At 43.7% G+C, this 19,322-nt stretch overlaps 1 long non-coding RNA gene and 1 pseudogene across 2 annotated transcripts; both read left to right on the forward strand.

The window, feature by feature from the left end:
* Positions 1-5,984: 5,984 nt before the first annotated feature.
* On the forward strand, positions 5,985-12,608 carry LOC141544849 (uncharacterized). 2 transcript variants are annotated; one of them, XR_012482823.1, is made up of 2 exons: positions 5,985-9,395; positions 9,830-12,608. It is a non-coding gene; the product is annotated as an uncharacterized LOC141544849 (long non-coding RNA). The 2 variants fall into 2 exon arrangements; XR_012482822.1 differs by having other exon boundaries at positions 5,985-9,325.
* A 3,201-nt stretch (positions 12,609-15,809) lies between these two features.
* On the forward strand, positions 15,810-18,214 carry LOC141543842 (nicotinamide phosphoribosyltransferase pseudogene; annotated as a pseudogene).
* Positions 18,215-19,322: the final 1,108 nt, after the last annotated feature.

Raw genomic sequence — 19,322 nt, forward strand, 5'->3', positions numbered from 1 at the left:
TTTTCAAGAGTTCTTTCTTTTTTTACCTTTTTATGCTTCTCTTGAGTTCTGTATTTGGAGGTCAAATTTTTTGTTTAGTCTGGTCTTTTCATATAACTGAAATTCACCTGTATCATTGAATGTCCAACTTCTTCCCTGAAAGATAATTCTCAGTTAATGTGGACAGTTTATTGTTGGCTGCATTCTAAGTTCCTTTACCTTTCAGAATATCAGATCCTAAGCCCTTGGACCCTTTAAGGTGGAAGCTGCTAGGTCCTGGGTAATCCTGATTGTGGCTCCTTAATATTTGAATTATTTCTCTCTAGATGCTTGTAATATTCTTTCCTTTGTGTGATAGTTCTAAAATTTAGTTACAATATTCCTTGAGGTTTTCATTTTGGAATCTCTTTCAGGAAGAAATTGGGGAATTCTTTCAATAACTATTTTACCTTCTGATTCTAGGACATCAGGCAGTTTTTCCTGATGATTTCTTGAAAGATAAATGTTTAGTCTCTTTTTTTATCATGGTTTTCAGGAAGTCCAATAATCCCTAGATTGTCTCTCCTGGATCTATTTTCCAGGTCAATTGTTTTTTCTTATGAGGTATTTTACATTTTCTTATATTTTTTCTTTTTCTATCTTTTTTTTTTTTTTTTGCTTGACTGATTCTTGATGTCCTATTGAGTCATTCATCTCCATTTGTTCAGTTCTAATTTTTAGTGAATTATTTTCTTTAGTTGCCTTTTTTAGATCTTGTATTTGGTCAATTGAATTTTTAAATAAGTTGTTTCATCCTATGGATTTTTTTTCCCATTTCACAAATTCTGATTTTTTCAAGAAATTGTTTTCCTTTTCCATTTCACAAATTCTTCTGTTTTTTTTAAGGAGTTTTTTTTTTCTTTTGTCATTTAGTAAATTCTGTTTTTCAGGGAGTTGTTTTCTTTTTCTATTTTGTCAAATATATTTTTAAGGAGTTATATGCTTTTTCTATTTCACTAAATCTATTTTGTAAGGAGTTTTTATTTTTTTCAGATAATTTCTGCATTTCCTTTTCCAAACCCTCTTGCAAAGTTCTCATCTCCTTTCCCCATTTTTCTTCTAACTCTCTTTTAAGATCCTTGTTGAATTATTCCAAGAGAACCTTTTAAGATGGGGACCAATTCATATCACCTTTTGGGGTTTGATCTGGAGACATCTGCTTTTAGTGTACTCAGATTTGGAATCGGTTGTTGTCTTTCTTCATAAAAACTGTCTATGATTAAAGTTCTTTTTGCTTTTTTTGCTCATTTTTTTAAAGGTTGAGGTCTGCTTTTAGGGCAAAGGAGGAATTATCCAAGCTTCCTCCAATGGCTTGCTGAGTCAGTGCTGACTAACTTCTAGTGCTGAGTGATATTCTGGGGCTTCAGGGGTCACTATTTGCCATTTGTATTTGCATTGAATATCTTATAGCTGATCTGCTTATCTATTGTCTGGCCAGGAAAGAATAGCCAACACTGCTGTAGATTCCTCCTGGTAGATTCTCCAGGGTGGAGTCCATACTGCCCTGGGTCCCTGTGCTTGCCTGCATTCAGGTTTCCATGGCTGCCTGTGCTTGGCGTACTTCCCTCCCTGCTGAAAGAAACAGACCTTTTCTGGAGATCTTCTAAATTATCTTCTGCTGGAAATTTGTTACACTCCAAATATTTGTGGATTCTGTCACTCTAAAACCAGTTCAGAGGCTGGATTTGCTGTTAATTTGAGGGAAATGAAGAGAGCTCTGAAAAATATGTGTCTCCTCTCCACTATCTTAGCTCTGCCCCCTTACAAAAACTTTTTAACTTAATATAATCAAAATTATCCACTTTGTATTCAATAATGTACTCCAGTTCTTCTTAAGCCAAAATTCCTAAGGAAAAGTTAATGTTAATGTTTCAAGTTGGTTATCACAGTTGTGGGGAAAAAAAAAAAAAAAAACAAACCTTCAAGAAATGTACCAATGGGGACAGCTAGGTGGTGCAGTGGCTAGAGTACAGCTCTGGAATCAGGAGGACCTGAATTCAAATCTGAACTCAGACACTTACTAATTGTGTGATTCTAGGCAAGTCTTTTAAGCCTGATTGCCTAAAAAAAAGTACTAATGCCAAAAAATCAAAAAAGAATAAAAATATGGTAATAGTTTGGATTAATAACTTTCCAAGAACATAACTTGACATACCCAGTCACTTATTGTCAATTTAATCAACTGTCAAAGAATCACTTACTGACATAGCTAGTTAGTAACCCCAAACTTCCAAATCTTTGTTGCTTTCGGGGAATGGAAACAAGAAGATCTTGCTGTAGCTTTGGGAGCTTTGAAGGAAATGGTTTTATTGCTATGATCCTTATGCAGAAAAAAGAAATTCAACTTTCAATGAAAAGTCATTATTTACCAGTTTCTAAAAAAGCTAGAAATAATAATTTTAAGCTTTACCTCTGAGTTCAAGCTTCTTTCATTGGTACTTGTACAGAACTTCTCTGATGCTCAGCAAATGGTCTTTGAGAATTACTCTAAAGATGATCAACTATGCAAGATTTGGTTCTATTCAGAGGTTCAATGATCCAAAGCAATACCAATAAACTTTGGATAGAAAATGCCATCTGCATCCAAAGAGAACTATGGAGATACAATATAAATAAGCATGTTATATTCACTTTTTTTTTTCTTTTGCTTCTGTTTTTTTTCTCTTATGGTTTTCCCCTTTTGTTCTTATTCTTCTCTCCCAACATGATTCATAGAGCAATGTGTATTTAAGAATAAACATGTATATCCAGAAAAAAAATTTTTAAAGAGAATTATTATGTTGAAAAACTTGATTATCTTATGGCCAACCTGGTAATTTGTCTCTCTGAATTTAGATCAGCTGATCTTTGAGAAGGGACAGACAGGATACCCTGAAAGCAGCGTCAGTGTTCTGATGGAAAACTCCAAAAATTCAGGCTCATCCCCACCCTGGGATGAAATTATTATATGTCTAGAGCATGCAAAATTTCAAGAACTACTGATGTTCCAAGGACGAGAATTTGGTCCAAGCAGGAAAGTTATTTCTTGCAAAGTATCTTGGTGAAGGGAGAAGATAAGTTTGTACAAGACATAGGCCGCAGGCAATGAATCAGATGCAAGGAACGAGGCGGCTTAGGCTCAAATGTTTATAGGGCAAAGTGAAGTCAGTTAAAGCAGATCCCAGGGGAATGTGCAAAGCAACATTATGTCACTGTCAAAGAACCAGAATTCAAGGAATGACTTATATAAATTGTGGACTATGCTCTTCACAATCCTATCTTGTTATGTTCCTCTTTTTCTACTTCCAATATTGTATAATGTCCTCAAGAACTTCCTACCAAATCTCTAATTTATTTTTTTTTAAATAGGGCTTTGGTAAGAGTATACATTTGCATTTCTTTAACTTGATATTTCTCAAACTTAAGTTTTGGGTGTTTTTGGTCTTTTTTTTTAATTCCTCACTATTATAGATCATTCCCTCTTTCCCTTTCTTCATAAGGATAACTTGATGAGTAGGAAAGTAAAGAGGAGGGTTAGGGTGAAAAAATTTCAGTTTACATTTTCAGTCATGTCTAATTCTTCATGACCCCATGTGGGGTTTCTTGGCAAATATACTGGAATGGTTTTCCATTTCTTTCTCCAGCTCACTTTACAGAGGAGGAAAATGAGCCAAACAGGATTAAGTAACTTGTCCAGGGTCATACATCTAGTTATCTGAGGCTGAATCTGAACTCAAGGCTTCTTGATTTCAGAACCATGTATCTGCCCATTCTGAAAATGTGATGTAAAAGCAAGAAATATCAATAAAAATAATTTAAAATCGTGCCTTGTGAAATACAAGGCTTTTATCATTTGCCTTTTTTCAAAATAGAAAAAAAAATTGTTGGAACAGAATAAAATAAGTAACAGGAAAAACCATCAAAGGGGTGACATTTAACCTCCCACTAAAGTGCAGATACTCTCCCGTAATGTGCTGTGTAGAAATAGAATAATGAACAAAGGAATACATCTTCAGAAAACTCATCTTCTAAGGTAAGAAGGGATTTCAGTTTCTACCTCCTCTGTTTGGCATCACAGCTGAAAAAAGTTCTCCTGTCTCAGCAATTAGCAATGCCTTACTTTGGTTTTGTCAAGTTTTAATGATATATTTTTTTTTCATTACAAATATTTACATATTTCTCCCACTTTGTGATAGCAACACAATCTTGTATAAAAAAAAAAAAAACATAAGGGGAAAAAAGAAAATAAAAAATAAAAATAAAATAAGGAAAAAAAGAATATAGGCATCTCATCTGAAAATACATGCAATATTTCACATCTGTATTCTCCTTCCGATTTCTATTTGTTTTAAATTAATAGAAATGTTTGTCTCCTTTCCTGCCCATACTTCATTGAAAAGAAAGGAAGAAAAAATATCTTGTAACATAGGAAAGCAAAACAAATTTCCTTTATAGTTGTATACAAGTGTATATTTATAAGTTTCATTTCACCTAGGCTGATCAAAGGAAGGCAGAACATGCTCTGACATACATAAAGATTTTGGTGTAACACAAGGATACAGATAGGAACAGAAAGGATGGCCAGGAAAACGCAATAGAAAGGGAAGATTCAGAGACTAGTCTTAAGCAAAACAAACCTTAAGCCTGGAGAGAAAACAGTGAAGAGAAGATTAAAAGAAAGAGTAATAACTTGGAATGATCAAAACTAAAAGAATACAGAAGAGAAAAAAGTAGAAGATCAGAATAGAGGAAGGGAAAGCAATTAACTATCATGACTGAATGTGAATGGGATGAACTCACCCATAAAACAAAGGTGGCTACAGAAGGGATTAGAAACAAAATTTTAAAATGTGTTTACCAGAAACATTCAGAAAGTTAAAATAAGGAAGTGGCAGTTAGGAGAAAGCGCCTGAGCCTGGAGCCAGAAGATCTGAGTTCAAACCTGCTCTGGATACTTAATTGGGCAAGCCACTGAGCCCGCATTTGCCTCATCTGTAAAATGGGGCCACACTGGAGAGGAAATGGCACCCTGGTCTTTGGCAAGACACCCCGGTAGTCAGACGGAACTGAACAGCTGAACAATAACAGCGAGCGGGACCCGGCGCCTGGGGATAGAGAGAGGCAAGAGACAAGGGCTTCCTGGCCACAGGAACGCCCTCTGAAGGCCACAAGGCCATTTCCATAGGGAGACAGGGCAGGAACAAAGGAGAACCCCCCCCCCCCGGGGGTTACGGGGCACATCCGCCCAGTCCCCTTTTGTCAGTGGTTCCTCCAGAACTGTGCCTGAGCCGGCAATTCTGACGTGGGACCCTCTCCTGGCGCTAGTTTTCCTGACAAAGGGCAGGATTCCCGTGGTGCTGGGGGGGGGAGGGGAGGGGAGCCCAGCAGACCCCTCAAGCCACTGAGACTGGAAGCCAGGAGCGGGAGGACAGAGGCAGCTTTCCCCAGGAGTCTCTCTGCCGGGAAACCACGGGGCCAGGCTGGCCGGCACCGCAGGCGGGCCCTCTGGTCCAACCTCCCCCGTTTTACAGAGGAAGAAACCGTGCCCTAGAGAGATCGCCCCTGGCCAAAGGCAGGGGCGAGGGTACTAAGAGCCTCAGTTTTCCAATCTGTGAAATGGGGAGCTGCTGGGAAGTTAAAGGAGGGAACAAAAGCAGAGAGGTTAGAGCCTATAGAAATGCCAGCCGGTGCCTCAATGAGCCTCAGGGTCCTCCTAGACAAAGTAAAGAAGTTGGACTCAAAGGCCAAGAAATTTCCTACGAGCTCATCCCTACCCTGGAGGCAGAGGCAGGGGCGGGGAAGACCCGAGAGTCCGCCCCAACCCCGCCTCTTCCCCGGCCTAGCCTACTCGCCAGCTTCGGCCCCGCCTCCTCTGTCTTTGTGCGCGGCGTTCGCTGTCCATAAAGTTTTCGTTTTCCCAAGATGGCGGCGCCCATGAGCAGACGCCCCTCGTGGATTTAGGAGACTGAGCTTGTGCGCAGGTAACGCCGCCGCCGCCCCTGCAGTCCGGGGCCCAGTCCGGGCCCCACCCCGGGCGTCCCGGAAGCCGCCCGTCCGCCTGCCTCGGGAACAGGCCCGGCCGCGGGGACCGGAGCATGAGATCTGGGACGGCGGCGGAATTTCCGTGGAGAGGGAGGAGGAGAGCGAGGGCGGGCCTGGGGCGTGTCCGGGCGCCGTGGGGACTGCCGGGAAAGAGGCGGGAGAGGGAGCTAGAGAAGCCCCTACCACATGCTCGGCGGAGCAGGGACCCTTCCCCGGCCTGTTTCCTTATCAGGAAAATGAGGGTTTGGGCGTCGGGTCCCTTCCAGCTCCAGGCTGCGAGTCACCTCCCAGCCTCAGATGACCCTGACGTCTCTCGGACGCTGCATTTGAACTCGGGTCTCTCGGGCCTCTTGTTGCTCCTCCTGCCCCCGGGTTTCTGCAGCGCTCAGGACACGTGCTCAGCAGCGGCAGGGACGAAGGCACGACTCCCAAACCAGTCTGGTCTCGTTGATGTCCTTCAGTCACGTCTGACTCTCCTTCGTGGCCTTTTCCTTCTCCAGCTCATTTTACTAACGAGGAACCCGAGGCAGACAGGGTCACATGACTTGCTTGGTCCTAGTATGTTTCTGAGGCTGGATTTGAACTCAGGTCCCTGGGACTTAAAGCGGGAGCCGCCCTAGTCCTCGCCCTAGAGTCTCTCCCCTTTGGTCACGTGATCACTAAATGGTAATCCGCTCCCTTGGCGGGAGAAGGGAGAGCGCCCCGCCAGGCCGTGGGGAGGCGTGCCCGAGCTAAGGGCCCTGAAATGGACGAGGACCCACACCGTGAGAAAGTGAACTCTGTCTGAACCCTTTCTGTCGCTAGACTTTTGGATACGGATTACTTTTTTAAACCTTTTATGGAATGGGAAGATGAGCCTGCACCTTTGAGTCTAGTTCAGAATTTCATGGTTTAAAAGAGCTATTCTCTCTCCCACACACGGTATTCTCAAGCATGTAGGGTGAAACTTCCATATCCTGCCGACCCTCGCGGCCTGTCACGTCTCGATGACATGTTACAGAACATTCTTGTAGCTTTTCTTTATAAATATGTGACCCACAGAATGCTCGGGGCTGACTCCCCCTCCCCTCCCCCAGCTGTACTTTATTTCCGCTGTCCTGCGTTTTCTCCGGCTGGGACTTCCAGTCGGAGGCCCCAGCGAGGTTGCCTTTGGCGCGGGCTCCACAGCCAGTCGGAGGGCATGGGAAGCACCGGCCGCAGGCGACGGTGCCCGGAAGACGGGGTCCGGAAAGAGCCGGACAGCTGCCTCCTCTACAGAGATGAGAAACCTGCAGTGATAAAGGGAGATTGTGCGGCCGCCTGACCAGCTGGTCGGGGCGTGCTTACCCCGCCCTGCCCCCGCCAGCCGGGCATGTCCTCCCCCTCCCAGGGAATGTCCTCCCCCTCCCAGCCCCTCCCTCTCACCCAAGTCTGCAGGCGCGTTCCTTCCTCAGCCTCCGTGGATTCCCCTTTAAGTCCTCCTCACGCCGGGCCTCATTTATGCCCCCCAGTCCTGACACGGCTGCCCCCTTCTACCGTCCCGCCAAACGTCCCGTGGCAGAGCCCGCAGTCGGCCCTTCGCGGTTCCGTCCCCTTTCCACCGGTGACTTGTGTGACTGGAGACAGCAGAGTCCCAGTTCTCTGGGGCCGCAGGGCCTCCGGAGCCTTCCTGACACCGTTGTCTTTACTCCCCAGGATGACTGCTGGCAGCTCCTCCGGGCTCTGCGCGGGGGAGGAGGGGGAAGAGGACGGTCTGGGCCCGGCCCACGCCGCCCGCTGGGCTTGGCACGAGGGGTCCCTGAAGCTCGCCCCATTGGGATTATAACAGACCGAGGGCAGCGTGAGCCCGGTATCGCCAGTTATTGTTGGAGGGCTGGGGAGGGGGCAGCCAGGAAGCCGACAGCTTGTCCAAGGTGAGCGAGGGAAGCGCGGAAAGGATGGGGCTCCGCCTGCCCGGACCTGTACCCCCGCTGCTCCCAAGGATCCCACCCGCCGCAGGGCCAGGTTGCTCATTTCTGTCAGCCGGCCCCTGATACTAGGAAAAAGTTAGGGAAGCTGGAGGGGCGTGAGGGGGAAAGTGATCGGAGCTGACTGCGGTTGTCCAGAAAGTTTTTAACAATCCAGCAGAATAAAAAGACATGGACAGCGGCCCTGTCCTCTGGGGCACTCGTTTCCCAGTGTCCTCGGCCAAGGGCCTCCCGGTTCCTTTTCTTGTGCATATGGGGGCCACCAAATCGGTCTTACAAGACCCCTAGGGTCCCGTTTCTAGAGAAGCAGCTTCTATCCAAGGAGGTCCCCTACACTCCCCCTCAGAAGGCTGACTTGGGTCAGGGAACTGTTACACATCCTTTCCTCTTCGTGCCAGACTGCCGCACCCACTTTTGGGTGGGGACTCACTGCAGGCCGCCTTCTCCTTCAGGGATCCATCTGGTGGTCTTTCGTTCCCCCAGTTACTCATCCCTTGTTTGCTCTCCTTGGAATCCCGGTTTTTTGTGCCAACAAACAGCCCTGCGTCCCCTCCTGCGCCTCCTGCCAGGGTTTGGGCGGAGGACTCTCCTTGTGGACTGGCAGCCAGCAGCCTCCCGCAGGGGTGCAGTAAGAGCGCGAGACTCCTGTCAGAATTAAACAGTACGCTGCTCCCGCCTCTAGCCTCCCGGTGACAGGCTTATACAAGCCCGGATCCTCCAGCCCTGCCAAAGTCCCTGGAACACCCGCTCCCCCTGTGGAGACACCAGGGTCGGGGGATTTTCTTCCCACCCAGGATCTCGGGGAAGTCAATAGAACTGAGGCATACATCTGACAGCCCCTAACCCGAACCCCCTCTTATTCTCCCTGAGCCCCACATTAACATGGTAACGGTTCTGGACCCGAAAGACGCCTTTTCAATACCCCTCGCTCCCATGAGCCGATCTTTGCCTTCACCTGGGAGGATCCTGAGACTAATTACACGGCAGCTCATCTGGACGAGGCTCCCCCAGGGTCTGAAACACCGCAGCTGAGGAAGCCTCAAAGGCCGTTGCCATGAGCGCCCTGCCCCTTGTTTCCTGGCCACATGCCAGATAAAGACACTCTGCTACCGCCTCAGCCCGCTTATTCACCCAAGAGCGAGGACGCTGCCGGATGGAGATGCACCATGGATGGTCCAGTGGTCCCACCAGAGCCCCGGGATCCCTTTCGTCTCAAAAGCGCTCGCCCTCACTCATCTTGGCGGCTGTCACTGTTCGACCTTCTGTCCCGTTCTTTCCTTTTGCCAAGGCTGAAGGCCATGGCTGAGACAGTGGCCCATAAGTACCCGACTAGCACCAAGGTAAACACCGAGGCCTGGCCCCTGGAGAACACGGGGAAGCTGACTTCACTGATACGGCCTCGAGTGAAAGGTGACGGTACCTTTTAGTCTTTGTTGAGGCCTTCCCTGTAACGCCCTAGCGGTGACCAAAAGGCTCGCGGCTGATGTTGTTCTGCGTTTTGGCCTTCCGCTTTCCTTGGGGTCTGACAATGGTCCCGCTTTTGTCTCTCGAGTGAGCCAGTCCTTAGCCAAAGCCCTTGGGTTCAGGCGGCGGTTACATTGTGGCTACAGGCTCTGAAGTTCGGGTCAGGTAGGACGCTTAAGGAGTATATTTCCAAGCTCCAACTTGAAACTGGTGATACCTGGGTTGATCTTCCTTTTGCCCTCTTCAGAGCCAGGTGCAGCCCCTTCCCTGCTGTCCTATCTCTATCCCCTTTTGAAGTTATGTTTGCAATCCCACCTCCCATTCTTCCCCATCTGGCCCATCCCCAATCATATGATATTTCTAATGAGTCCCCTTTCCAGTCCTTGCAGGCCCTGAGAGCTGTCCAGGCTGCGGTTCCAGCTGTCTAGCCTGAGGCTGCCCGGATCCCTCCCGTCCCTCCTGCCTCGCCTGATCTCGAGCCTGGAGATTGGGTCCTGACCAGAAAACAAACCCCGCCGGACCGGTCCACACCAGACCATCTTTTCCACTCCCTCGGCAGTAAAGGTGGCCAGTTGGAAGGCCTGGATCCATCATTTACATGTGAAGCCTTGCCTGCAGGACCTGACCCGAAAGATGACGTTTTTATATTTTATCCCCTTTCACAGCCTATTTTATTCTTCCCTCCTGTTTCCCCATCTTATTGGAGAAGCCCAACCATTACCTTCCCCATAGTTTTGTGGGGACCCTGGTTAGAAGTGGGGGAGGGAGGTGGCAGCAAGAAATGAAACCTATGGGCAGCACTGGTTCTACTTCGACCTATGCCAACTTTTGGGGGGGAAAATGGAATTTCCCACCCACCTGAGACACTTGTTTTATACCCAGATTCTGGGGAGCTTCAGGAGGCCCCTTCTCTAGGGGAGGAGTGTGTCCTGCCCTCCTTTCCTATGGATGTGGGAACCTGGAAATGGAAAAAGGATTGGGAAAACTCAGTACTGTATGTGCTGGGGGAGGGAGCACCAGACTGCCAAGGAAGAGTTCAATACCATTGCACCTCGTGGGGGTGTGAGACAATAGCTGACTGGATAGGGGGGCCTTCTTTTAGGGTTCAGGGCTGTCACCACCCGGGCAACGTCACAGGTTAGGTACTTGTAACCCCATCGCAATAACAATGAAGGACTGAGCAAATCAGAGTTGGGAACTGGGAAGGACGTGGGGAGTCCTATTCTGTTACAGGCCAGGACCTGGCCACATTATTTACCATTCAGAGGAGGACCCTCCCTAGGGAAAGTGTTGCTATAGGTCCCATCAGGTAATTGATCTTCCTCGTCCAGCACCAAGACGGATTAATACAGCCTTGGTAAGGCAGCCCCTCCACCACCAAACTCTACACAACTAGGAGCAGTTGTTACCCTCACCGTCCCACAACCCCTGCATCCTGTCACCAGGACTGAGGCCCCCTTATAGAAACTTTATGTCCACCCTCAGTGGTGTGATAAACATGACCAGCCTCTCGCTACCCTCAAGCCACTGGCTCAGCCTTAACCCGCCCCTCCCTACTCTGTGGGTATTGGTGTTAGTGCCACCTGGGGGCAGAAGCTCCCTCTACACAGAACCCCGAGTGTCCGCCCGTGGCCCTAGACTCACCTGGGAGGGGTAGAAAGGGAAGCGGGGAATATTAAGGCAGGAGGACTTGACCTGGAGCACTCCCCTTATAGACAACACTGTAGTGATTACCGAGGGTCCCCCTGCACAGATAAGGCTTTGGTTTGGGCCCTAAAGGATCCTATTTCACAGGCCTCATGGGGGCTATCCCTTGCATCAGTGAACATACCTGGGTTCATCCCCGCACTCTGCATCCTTGTGTGCATCCTCCCCCAGGTTTACTCGCCTAGACCTTTTATACCTCAAGCAAGGAGGCCTCTGCATGGCCCTGGGGGAAGCCTGTCCTTTCTATACCTACAATTCGGGGTGATCAGGGAATCTGTCCAGGTCAGAAAACATGCGGAGGAAAACCTCCTGGCGACAGTCCATGTCCTGGTGTCAGTCACACTGTAACTGGTCCCCTCGGTGACTTCCCGGGTTATATCCCTGATACGCCCCCTTGCTCTGTTCTGTTTGCCTTACTAATCGCCCCTCGCTGACTAACTGCCTGACCGTGTCCAGGCGGTAAAGTTCTCGTGGCTGGGACACTTGCTCCCCCTCTGGCTTCTGATGAGTCTAGTGTATGCCTCCTTCAGAGAAAAAGGGGGGAGTGAAATGGGCATGGGAGTGAAAACCAACTCTGAACCCTTTTATAACTACAAATTCCAGTACAAATTGTAAATTCACATTATTTCAGCTGTCCTGTATTTTCTCTCGTTTCAACCCCATTTCAACCCCAACTGCAAAGAGAATAGAATTACAGATGTAGAGGGCAGGAACCCTGAAAAGGTGTGCTTAAATCTAGGACAGCAGGGTGTTTCTAGTTAAGTGCCTGCTCCAGGTGAGACAATGGTTCTTTAAGCGCCTACTGAATGTAATGATGTAATCATCTTAGTTGGCAGATACTTAGGGTAATGTGGTGATGTAATGTTCTACAGTTGCACATGCTCAATGTGAGGTAGTGATGTAATCCTACTGGTGTATTTAAAGGGAGTCTCACCCTCAGACATAAGAGAAGATGCCAGACTTCAAACTCCATCTTTGACCAGCACGTGGTGCTCCCCTCCTTCAATCCTCCATCAAGACTAAGGACTCAGCTCTGATCCCAAGGTCCTCCTGAGAGCTAGTATATATGAGTTTTATATTTATAGAGTAAAGCAACAAAAATGTTCCAAAATGTGTGGCCTCCTCTAATGGAGGGGAGGGGGAGAGTGGGGCTGAAGGCCCCCTAAAATCCAAGTCATAACAGCCCTGCTCGGCTCTTGGGCCTCGAGAAGAAGGGCACACAGCAATTGGAGAGTAACTTCTTTGGGCCTCCAGAAAAGGAAGGCATCTGAGCATTTGGGTCCAAGGGCTCTGAGGGTATGACCCCATCAGCATACTGCTCATCCACAGCTGGCAGAGCCTCTGCCCTGCGACGAGCTGGACACATTTCTACAAACCCTTCGTGGTCTTCTCTCCTTTCTCCAGTACTGTTTATCAGAAATATCTGTCATTAAAATACTTCCTCATGAAAGGGATGTTTGAGTTTCCGAGTTACAATTTGTAACCAATCCAGTACAAATAATTGGTCCCCTTGGTTGAGTTCCCTAGTTACATCCCTAATAGGTACTAGATTCGTTACATTTAGAATTGATGCTTTATTTTATAAGGAGGGATTCTCAACCCCTTAATAACATTTAGGAAGCATTTCAGCCTTTGCTATAGTCTATTTACAAACCATTCCAGAAGTGCCTAATCTCATCTATTTGATGCTGATTCTTATTAACTCCAGTTTCTGGAAGCGCCCCCTTTATGGCCTCAGCTCTTGGTTCCAGGGGTACGTCCTGTTTAGAACTTAGTGTCTTTATTAAGAATACGGGCCTTAAAATCATCTCTTCACAGTAAAAGTCTAGAGTCAGGTGTTCAGTGGGCTCCCGAAACCTTCTCCAGTGGGTGTAAGGATGGTTTGGGAATATGCTGCTCTGGGCAAAAGTGCCCGGTGTTCAGAGAGGATTTTCAGGGACAGAGAGCGACTGCTTTTAATTCTTAGTGCATGTAGTTTGGTAAAGAAAAAGAAAAAAAATCTATGGAACGCAACCACCTGCATCAAGAATTTCCATTTTGGGATAGTATTATTCATAATTGCTAACCGTGTGATATAAAAACCCCGAGGCTTGTTGGACTATTATAGGCTCATCATTCAACATTTTTACAGTATTGTTTTTTATTTGTTTCTACTTGAGGGCACAAATCAGAAAATTCTTAAGTAGTCTTAGTGAAAGCTGCCTAAAAGGAAAGTAACGGGTTTGTATAGAAGCAGTAATTCCTTACCCCCTAGAAATCTTCTGTTCTGTTACTTGTAAAGATGTGAACATTTGGCTTCACAGGAAGACCATCAGAACAGTGAATCCAGGGAAAAGTCTGAATTGGGTAGGATTTGTATCTCAATTGTAATTCCTGTATTAAAAATTATCCTTGTCTGATTAGTGATTTGTATACCTATTCAGACTATTTCTAGATTATCCTTTGGCTTTTTGAAGAATCTCAGGAATTCTAGTACTGAAAATCTTCCTTACAACTTCCCCTGACCATTGTGCCTTGTTTTCCCCTCTGGTTGTTGGCCCAGTGGAACAAGTCCAGTTCCTCTCTTCCATATCATAGCCTTAAATATTTGAAGATGGCCATCATGGCCTTCTGGAGTCTTCTCTTCAGGCTCAATGTTCCTTCTTCTGATGCTCACAAGGCAAGGTCTCAAGGCCTTTGATGGTTCTGATTGTTCTCCTGTGAACATGATCGCCACAATCTGGACCCAAACCCAGACCTCAAAGTGTAGAGTGAAGAGAGAAGAGACATCATCTCCTTCCTCTTCCTGGAAGCTCTACTCCCTCCTACCACTGGGGACTCTGGCAGCTTGCCACCCACCAAATCCTCAGGGTTACCATCTTCCCAAGCTTTTCCCTGTTCTGTACTCATAAAGTTGCCCTTTTTGTACTCGAATATTAGACTTTCCACTAATTCCTCTGTTGGTGATCCTGTCAGAAACACATTATGTCTAGGATAGTGGGCATGCTTGCGATGAAACAAGTTCTTGAGACATTTCCAAAATTCATTCCCGCTGAGGTTAGGATTCACCAAGCCAAATTCATTAAAATGAGTGGAAAAATACAGCCAGGCCCTTACTTATAAGTCGTTTATGTTTCCAGAGTTTGTAAATTGACTGGAGTTCAAAATATGTTTTCCTTTGGAAATGATGTTTTCCTTTTAGAAATGGTTATGTCAGCCAAGAAAAACAAATTTAAAAAATAAGCTTTATTATAAATATAATAAGGTAATATACTAATAAAATAGGTTTTAGAATAAATGAGTTTTGTTCTTAGACATTTCCAAAAGATTCATGATGGAAAATGATATCCACATTCAGAGAAAAAATTATGGATTCTGAATGCAAATCGAAGCAGAATATTTTCACATTTTTGTTGTTTTTTTTCTTTCTTGTGGTTTTCCCCTTTTCTTCTGATTCTTCTTTCACAGTATGACTATTTGGAAATATGTTTAATGTGATTGTACATATGTAACATGAAATTGATTGCTGTCTTGGGGAGGGGAAAGGGAAGAAAAAAATGGAAATTAAAATATTTTAAAAGCAAATTTTGAAAAAAAAATAAATGAGCTTTTACAACCAATAACATAGGTGAATATTAATGTCCTAGTTCTACTTACACACATACTAGTTCTGTGACCAGAGACAACTCCCCAGGCAGCTATAAGAATGCCTACAGATAAGCCAGAGGAACTTCCTCCAGGAGTTCCTTATATCAAGATGCTCAAAGTTAAGATAGTCTAAGCAGTGACTCCAAACCCCATCTCTTCTTGGGATTCCCCCCTGGCCCTTTTGGCTGAAGCATCTCAGTTTTGAACCTCCCTGACCTCTGAAAAAGCCAAGTAAGGAGGAGAATCTGTGTTTTGGGCCTTTTGTTTCCCAGGGAGAGAGAGTTGTAGGCCATGGGGAAAAGTCCCGAATCTCTTAGCTATTTTTCTTTTTATTAAAGCTTTTTATTTTCAAAACATTTGCACAGATAAATTTTCAACATTGATCTTTACATAGCCCTATGTTTCAGATTTTCTCCTCCTTCCCCTTCCCCCTCACCTAGATGGCAAACAATCCAATATATGTTATACATAAATCCAATATATGTAAACATTTATACACAGGAAAAATCAGATAAAAAAGGAAGGAAAATAATAAAGAAAACAAAATGCAAGTGAACAACATCAGAAAGAGTGAGAATGCTGTGTTGTGATCCACATTCAGTATAATCTTGAAGTTTATAATGACCTCCTGGTCCTGCTCATTTCACTCAGCATCAATTCCTGTAAGTCTCTCCAGGCCTCTCTGAAATCATCCTGCTGGTCATTTCTTATAGAACAATAATATGTCATAATATTCATATACCATAACTTATTCAGCCATTCCCCAACTAGTTGGCAGCCACTCAGTTTCCAGTTCCTTGCCACTACACAAAGGGCTGCTACAAAATTTTTGTACATGTGGGTCCCTTTCCCTCCTTCATTATCTCTTTGGGATAGAGCCAGCTGAGCTCTTTATTTATCTTTTGAGAACATGGCCAATGTGACTTCTTAAAGCTTCAGCTTTCTCCCCTCTGCCCAGAGAAATCTGAATAGAAGACCCGAAACCGTTCTAGAGGAGAAGGAGATGGTATCCAAACACTGTTATTCATGAATTTGAGCTACAGCCAGGAAGAATCCCTTGGAATGCTGGGAAGTGGGTCAGAACCTGTTGGAAAGCAGAGAGGCTTCTGTTTGAGATGGGAGGGAGCTTCTGGAGTTAGTTGAACAGGGAGTGATTTGGTCAGATTCCCGTGGCCATTGACTTTATAGTTCAATCCTAGAAAGTTTCTCCAGACACGTGGACATTAAATGGCTTGTCCCAGGTCTCACAGAGCTTAGCACAATGTCTGGCACATTGTAGGCCCTTAGTCGGTGTTTATTGATTGACTGACTGCCTAATGACTAATTGATAGTGAGTGTCCCTGCTCATACATAGTAAATGTTGAAATGTTCTTTTCCACTTGTGCCATCATTCATTCATTCGTGTGTCAGAATTAGGACCTAAAGAGGTCTCCCTGATAAGACCAGCCCTCTCTCCACTACAAGGTGCTCCCTCTTGCCTTGTATATATTCACAGTTACATATGTGGTTTTTTGTTGTTGGGTGAAGAAATTTAATAAACCACATTTTTCTTAGAGATGAAACATTCTATCATTGAATTTTTTTGAGTACTTTCTGAGCATCTTTATTTTTAAAATTAAAATGCATCATAATTAATTTTGTTAGGGAATATGGGGAATTGTCTCAAAGGGATGAGGCTTTTCAAGTCATCAAGTATTTATTAAACTCCTTACAAAACAGTTTAATGCTGTTATCCTTTGGAAGAGTGAAGCTGATGTTTACATTCATCAAAGATTTACCTGTTCTCTATGACTTCTCATTTGTTGTTTGTTTTGAATGGATCACATTATCTGTGCTAAGATCCATAATATCTTATTGACTCTTTGGCTTGTATAATTAAATGACAGTTACATTGAGCATTGTGTGACTCTTGGGTTCTTTAAGTATCAACTCGGGCTCCACAAGAATTTTCAGAGGTTAATTTATTAAGTGGATAATCATTCTTTTAGTAGTGTCATGATTAATTTTTTTTAATTATGACCTGTCAAAATCATATTTTAAAATTTTAATCACTTCTTAAATGGGTTGACTGTGAATAAATTCCTGAATAAAAAATAACTTTATAAAATAGATGTGGTTTTCCCTTTTGTTCTGATTTTTCTTTCACAACATGATTAATGTGAAAATAATGTTGAAAATGATTGTACTTGTATAACCTATATTAGATTGATTGCTGTGTTGGGGAGGGAGGTGAGGGGAAGTTAGAGAGGGGAAAAATTGGAACTCAAAATTTTATAAAAGTGAATGCTGAAAATTATCTTTACATGTCATTGAAAGAATAAAATACTATAAAAATAAAAAGTAAAGAAAGTAAATATGAGGCTCATTTTACTTAGAAGTAAAAACAGTTCCTGAGGGTTCTTTCATTACAGAGGAAATGTTTTCTTCACAATGGAAAACACAGATCCAAAATGTTACTGGCTAACAATTGAGACCGTCCTTGTTCTGCCCTTGTATCCAACCACAGTAGCTATACATTCCATAGAGCAGAGGACAAAATAGGCAAAGTATTTGATGGAAAAAAATCTAGTAATCTAAATGGCCTAGAGTACAAATGACCTAATTCTGGCCACAGAAGAGTCTCTTCCCAAAATATTTGTAGTTTGTTCTACATATCTTCTCATGTGGTTTTGTAATTGTGGGTGGTGATAAGGGAGAGAATCTAGAATTTAAAAATCATACAAATAATAACAAAATCATTGTTTTGAATGTAACTGGAAGAAAATATCCAATAAATAAAGATATCTCTGTTGTAGGAGCCCTGTTCTTTTGGAGAAGTTCAAAGGAATTGATAAAGCAGCAGGAATTGTTTTAATTAAAAAGAAATATTAAGAAATAAAAGACCCTGTGTCTAGATAGTCTGTTCCAGTTGCAGAACACAGTACCATCAAGAGCTAAAAACCATAAAAAAGGATGCATTTGAACGTATAGTAACACAATTTTCATCAGGGCCTATGCTACTGGTTAATGATAGCTATGACATTTATAATGCATATGTGAAAATCTGGGGTAACATCTAACACATTTAATTGTATCATGGAATACAGCAGCAACACTCATACTTAAACCAGATTCTAGAGATTCTCCTGCCACTGTCTTAAAGGTTTTGGAGATTCTCTGTAATAAGTGTCTAGTTAGTAAAAACTCAAAAAGATTATAAATTATTTCAAAAAGATAAAGTCGATAACAAAGTTTCATGTTGAAAGCATGATGAAAGAAAAATGGTCCTTTGATCTGCAGTTGATGAGTTGTCCCACCAAATACAGTCATATGGTTACCAATGGCCTTGGAATTAATGTCTTTAAGGACCCAGTTGCTGATCAAACAAAAGGTCAAAACAGTGCAGGTTATCTCCACCTAGGACATCTACTGAAAAATATGAAGGAAATTAATGAAAATAAAATAAAATGAAAATGATATTGGCTTAGCAGTACCAAACCTAAAACTATATTATAGAGCATCAAAGCTATTTTTAAAAGTCATCAAAATCATTTGGTACTAGCTAAATAATAGATGGTGGATCAGTGGAATAGATTAGATACACATGACACAATAATCAAGACCTATAGGAATCTAGTATTTGATAAACCCCCAAACTCCAGTTTCTGAATGAGAACTTATTTGACAAAAATTGCTGGGAAAACTGGAAAACTATATGTCAGGAACTGAGCACAGACCTACATCTCACACCCCATACTAAAGGAAGGTCAAAAGGGACACATGTTAGATTGGCTGACAGGACAAGACAATGATAAATGTTGGAGGGGATGTGGGAAAACTGGGACACTCACATATTGTTGTTGAAATTGTGAATTGACCCAATAATTCTGGAGAGCAATCTGGAACTCTGCCCCAAGGGCTATCAAACTGCATATTCTTTGACCCATCAGTGCAATTGCTTGGTCAGTATCTTAAGGAAATCTGAAAGAGAACTCACATGTGTAAAAATATTTGTGCTTTTTGTGATACCAAAGAATTAGAAAATGAGTAGATGCCCATCAATTGGTTAATGGCTGAGCAAGTTGTGGTATATGAAGATGAAGAAATATTGTGGTTCTATAAAAATGATGAGCAATTTGATTTTAGAAAAGTTTAGAAAGATTTACATGAACTGATGCTGAGTGAAACAAGGAGGATCCACTGTATAAGAATATGTTATGATCAACTATGAAAGACTTGGTTCTTCTGAATGGTTCAGTGATCCAAAACAATCCCAATAGACTTTGGAGAGAAAATTCCATCTGCATCCAGAAAAAGAAGTAAGGAGATTGAATATAAATCACTACATGCTATGTTCACTTCTTTTTTTTCCTATTTTTTAAAATCTTTCCCAAGGTTTTTCCCTTTTTCTTCTGATTTTTCCTCTCCCAATATGATTCATCAAGTAATATGTGTTAAAATAGACTTATTAGGAAAAAAAATCTCAGCTTTAACTCCCCCAATTCCTGAGGGTGCAACTCCCTTAGCAGAAGTCCCTCTAGACTTTGTCCCTCATGTATG

The sequence above is a fragment of the Sminthopsis crassicaudata genome, chromosome 5 (genome assembly GCF_048593235.1).
Source record: "Sminthopsis crassicaudata isolate SCR6 chromosome 5, ASM4859323v1, whole genome shotgun sequence".
Taxonomy (NCBI): domain Eukaryota; kingdom Metazoa; phylum Chordata; class Mammalia; order Dasyuromorphia; family Dasyuridae; genus Sminthopsis; species Sminthopsis crassicaudata.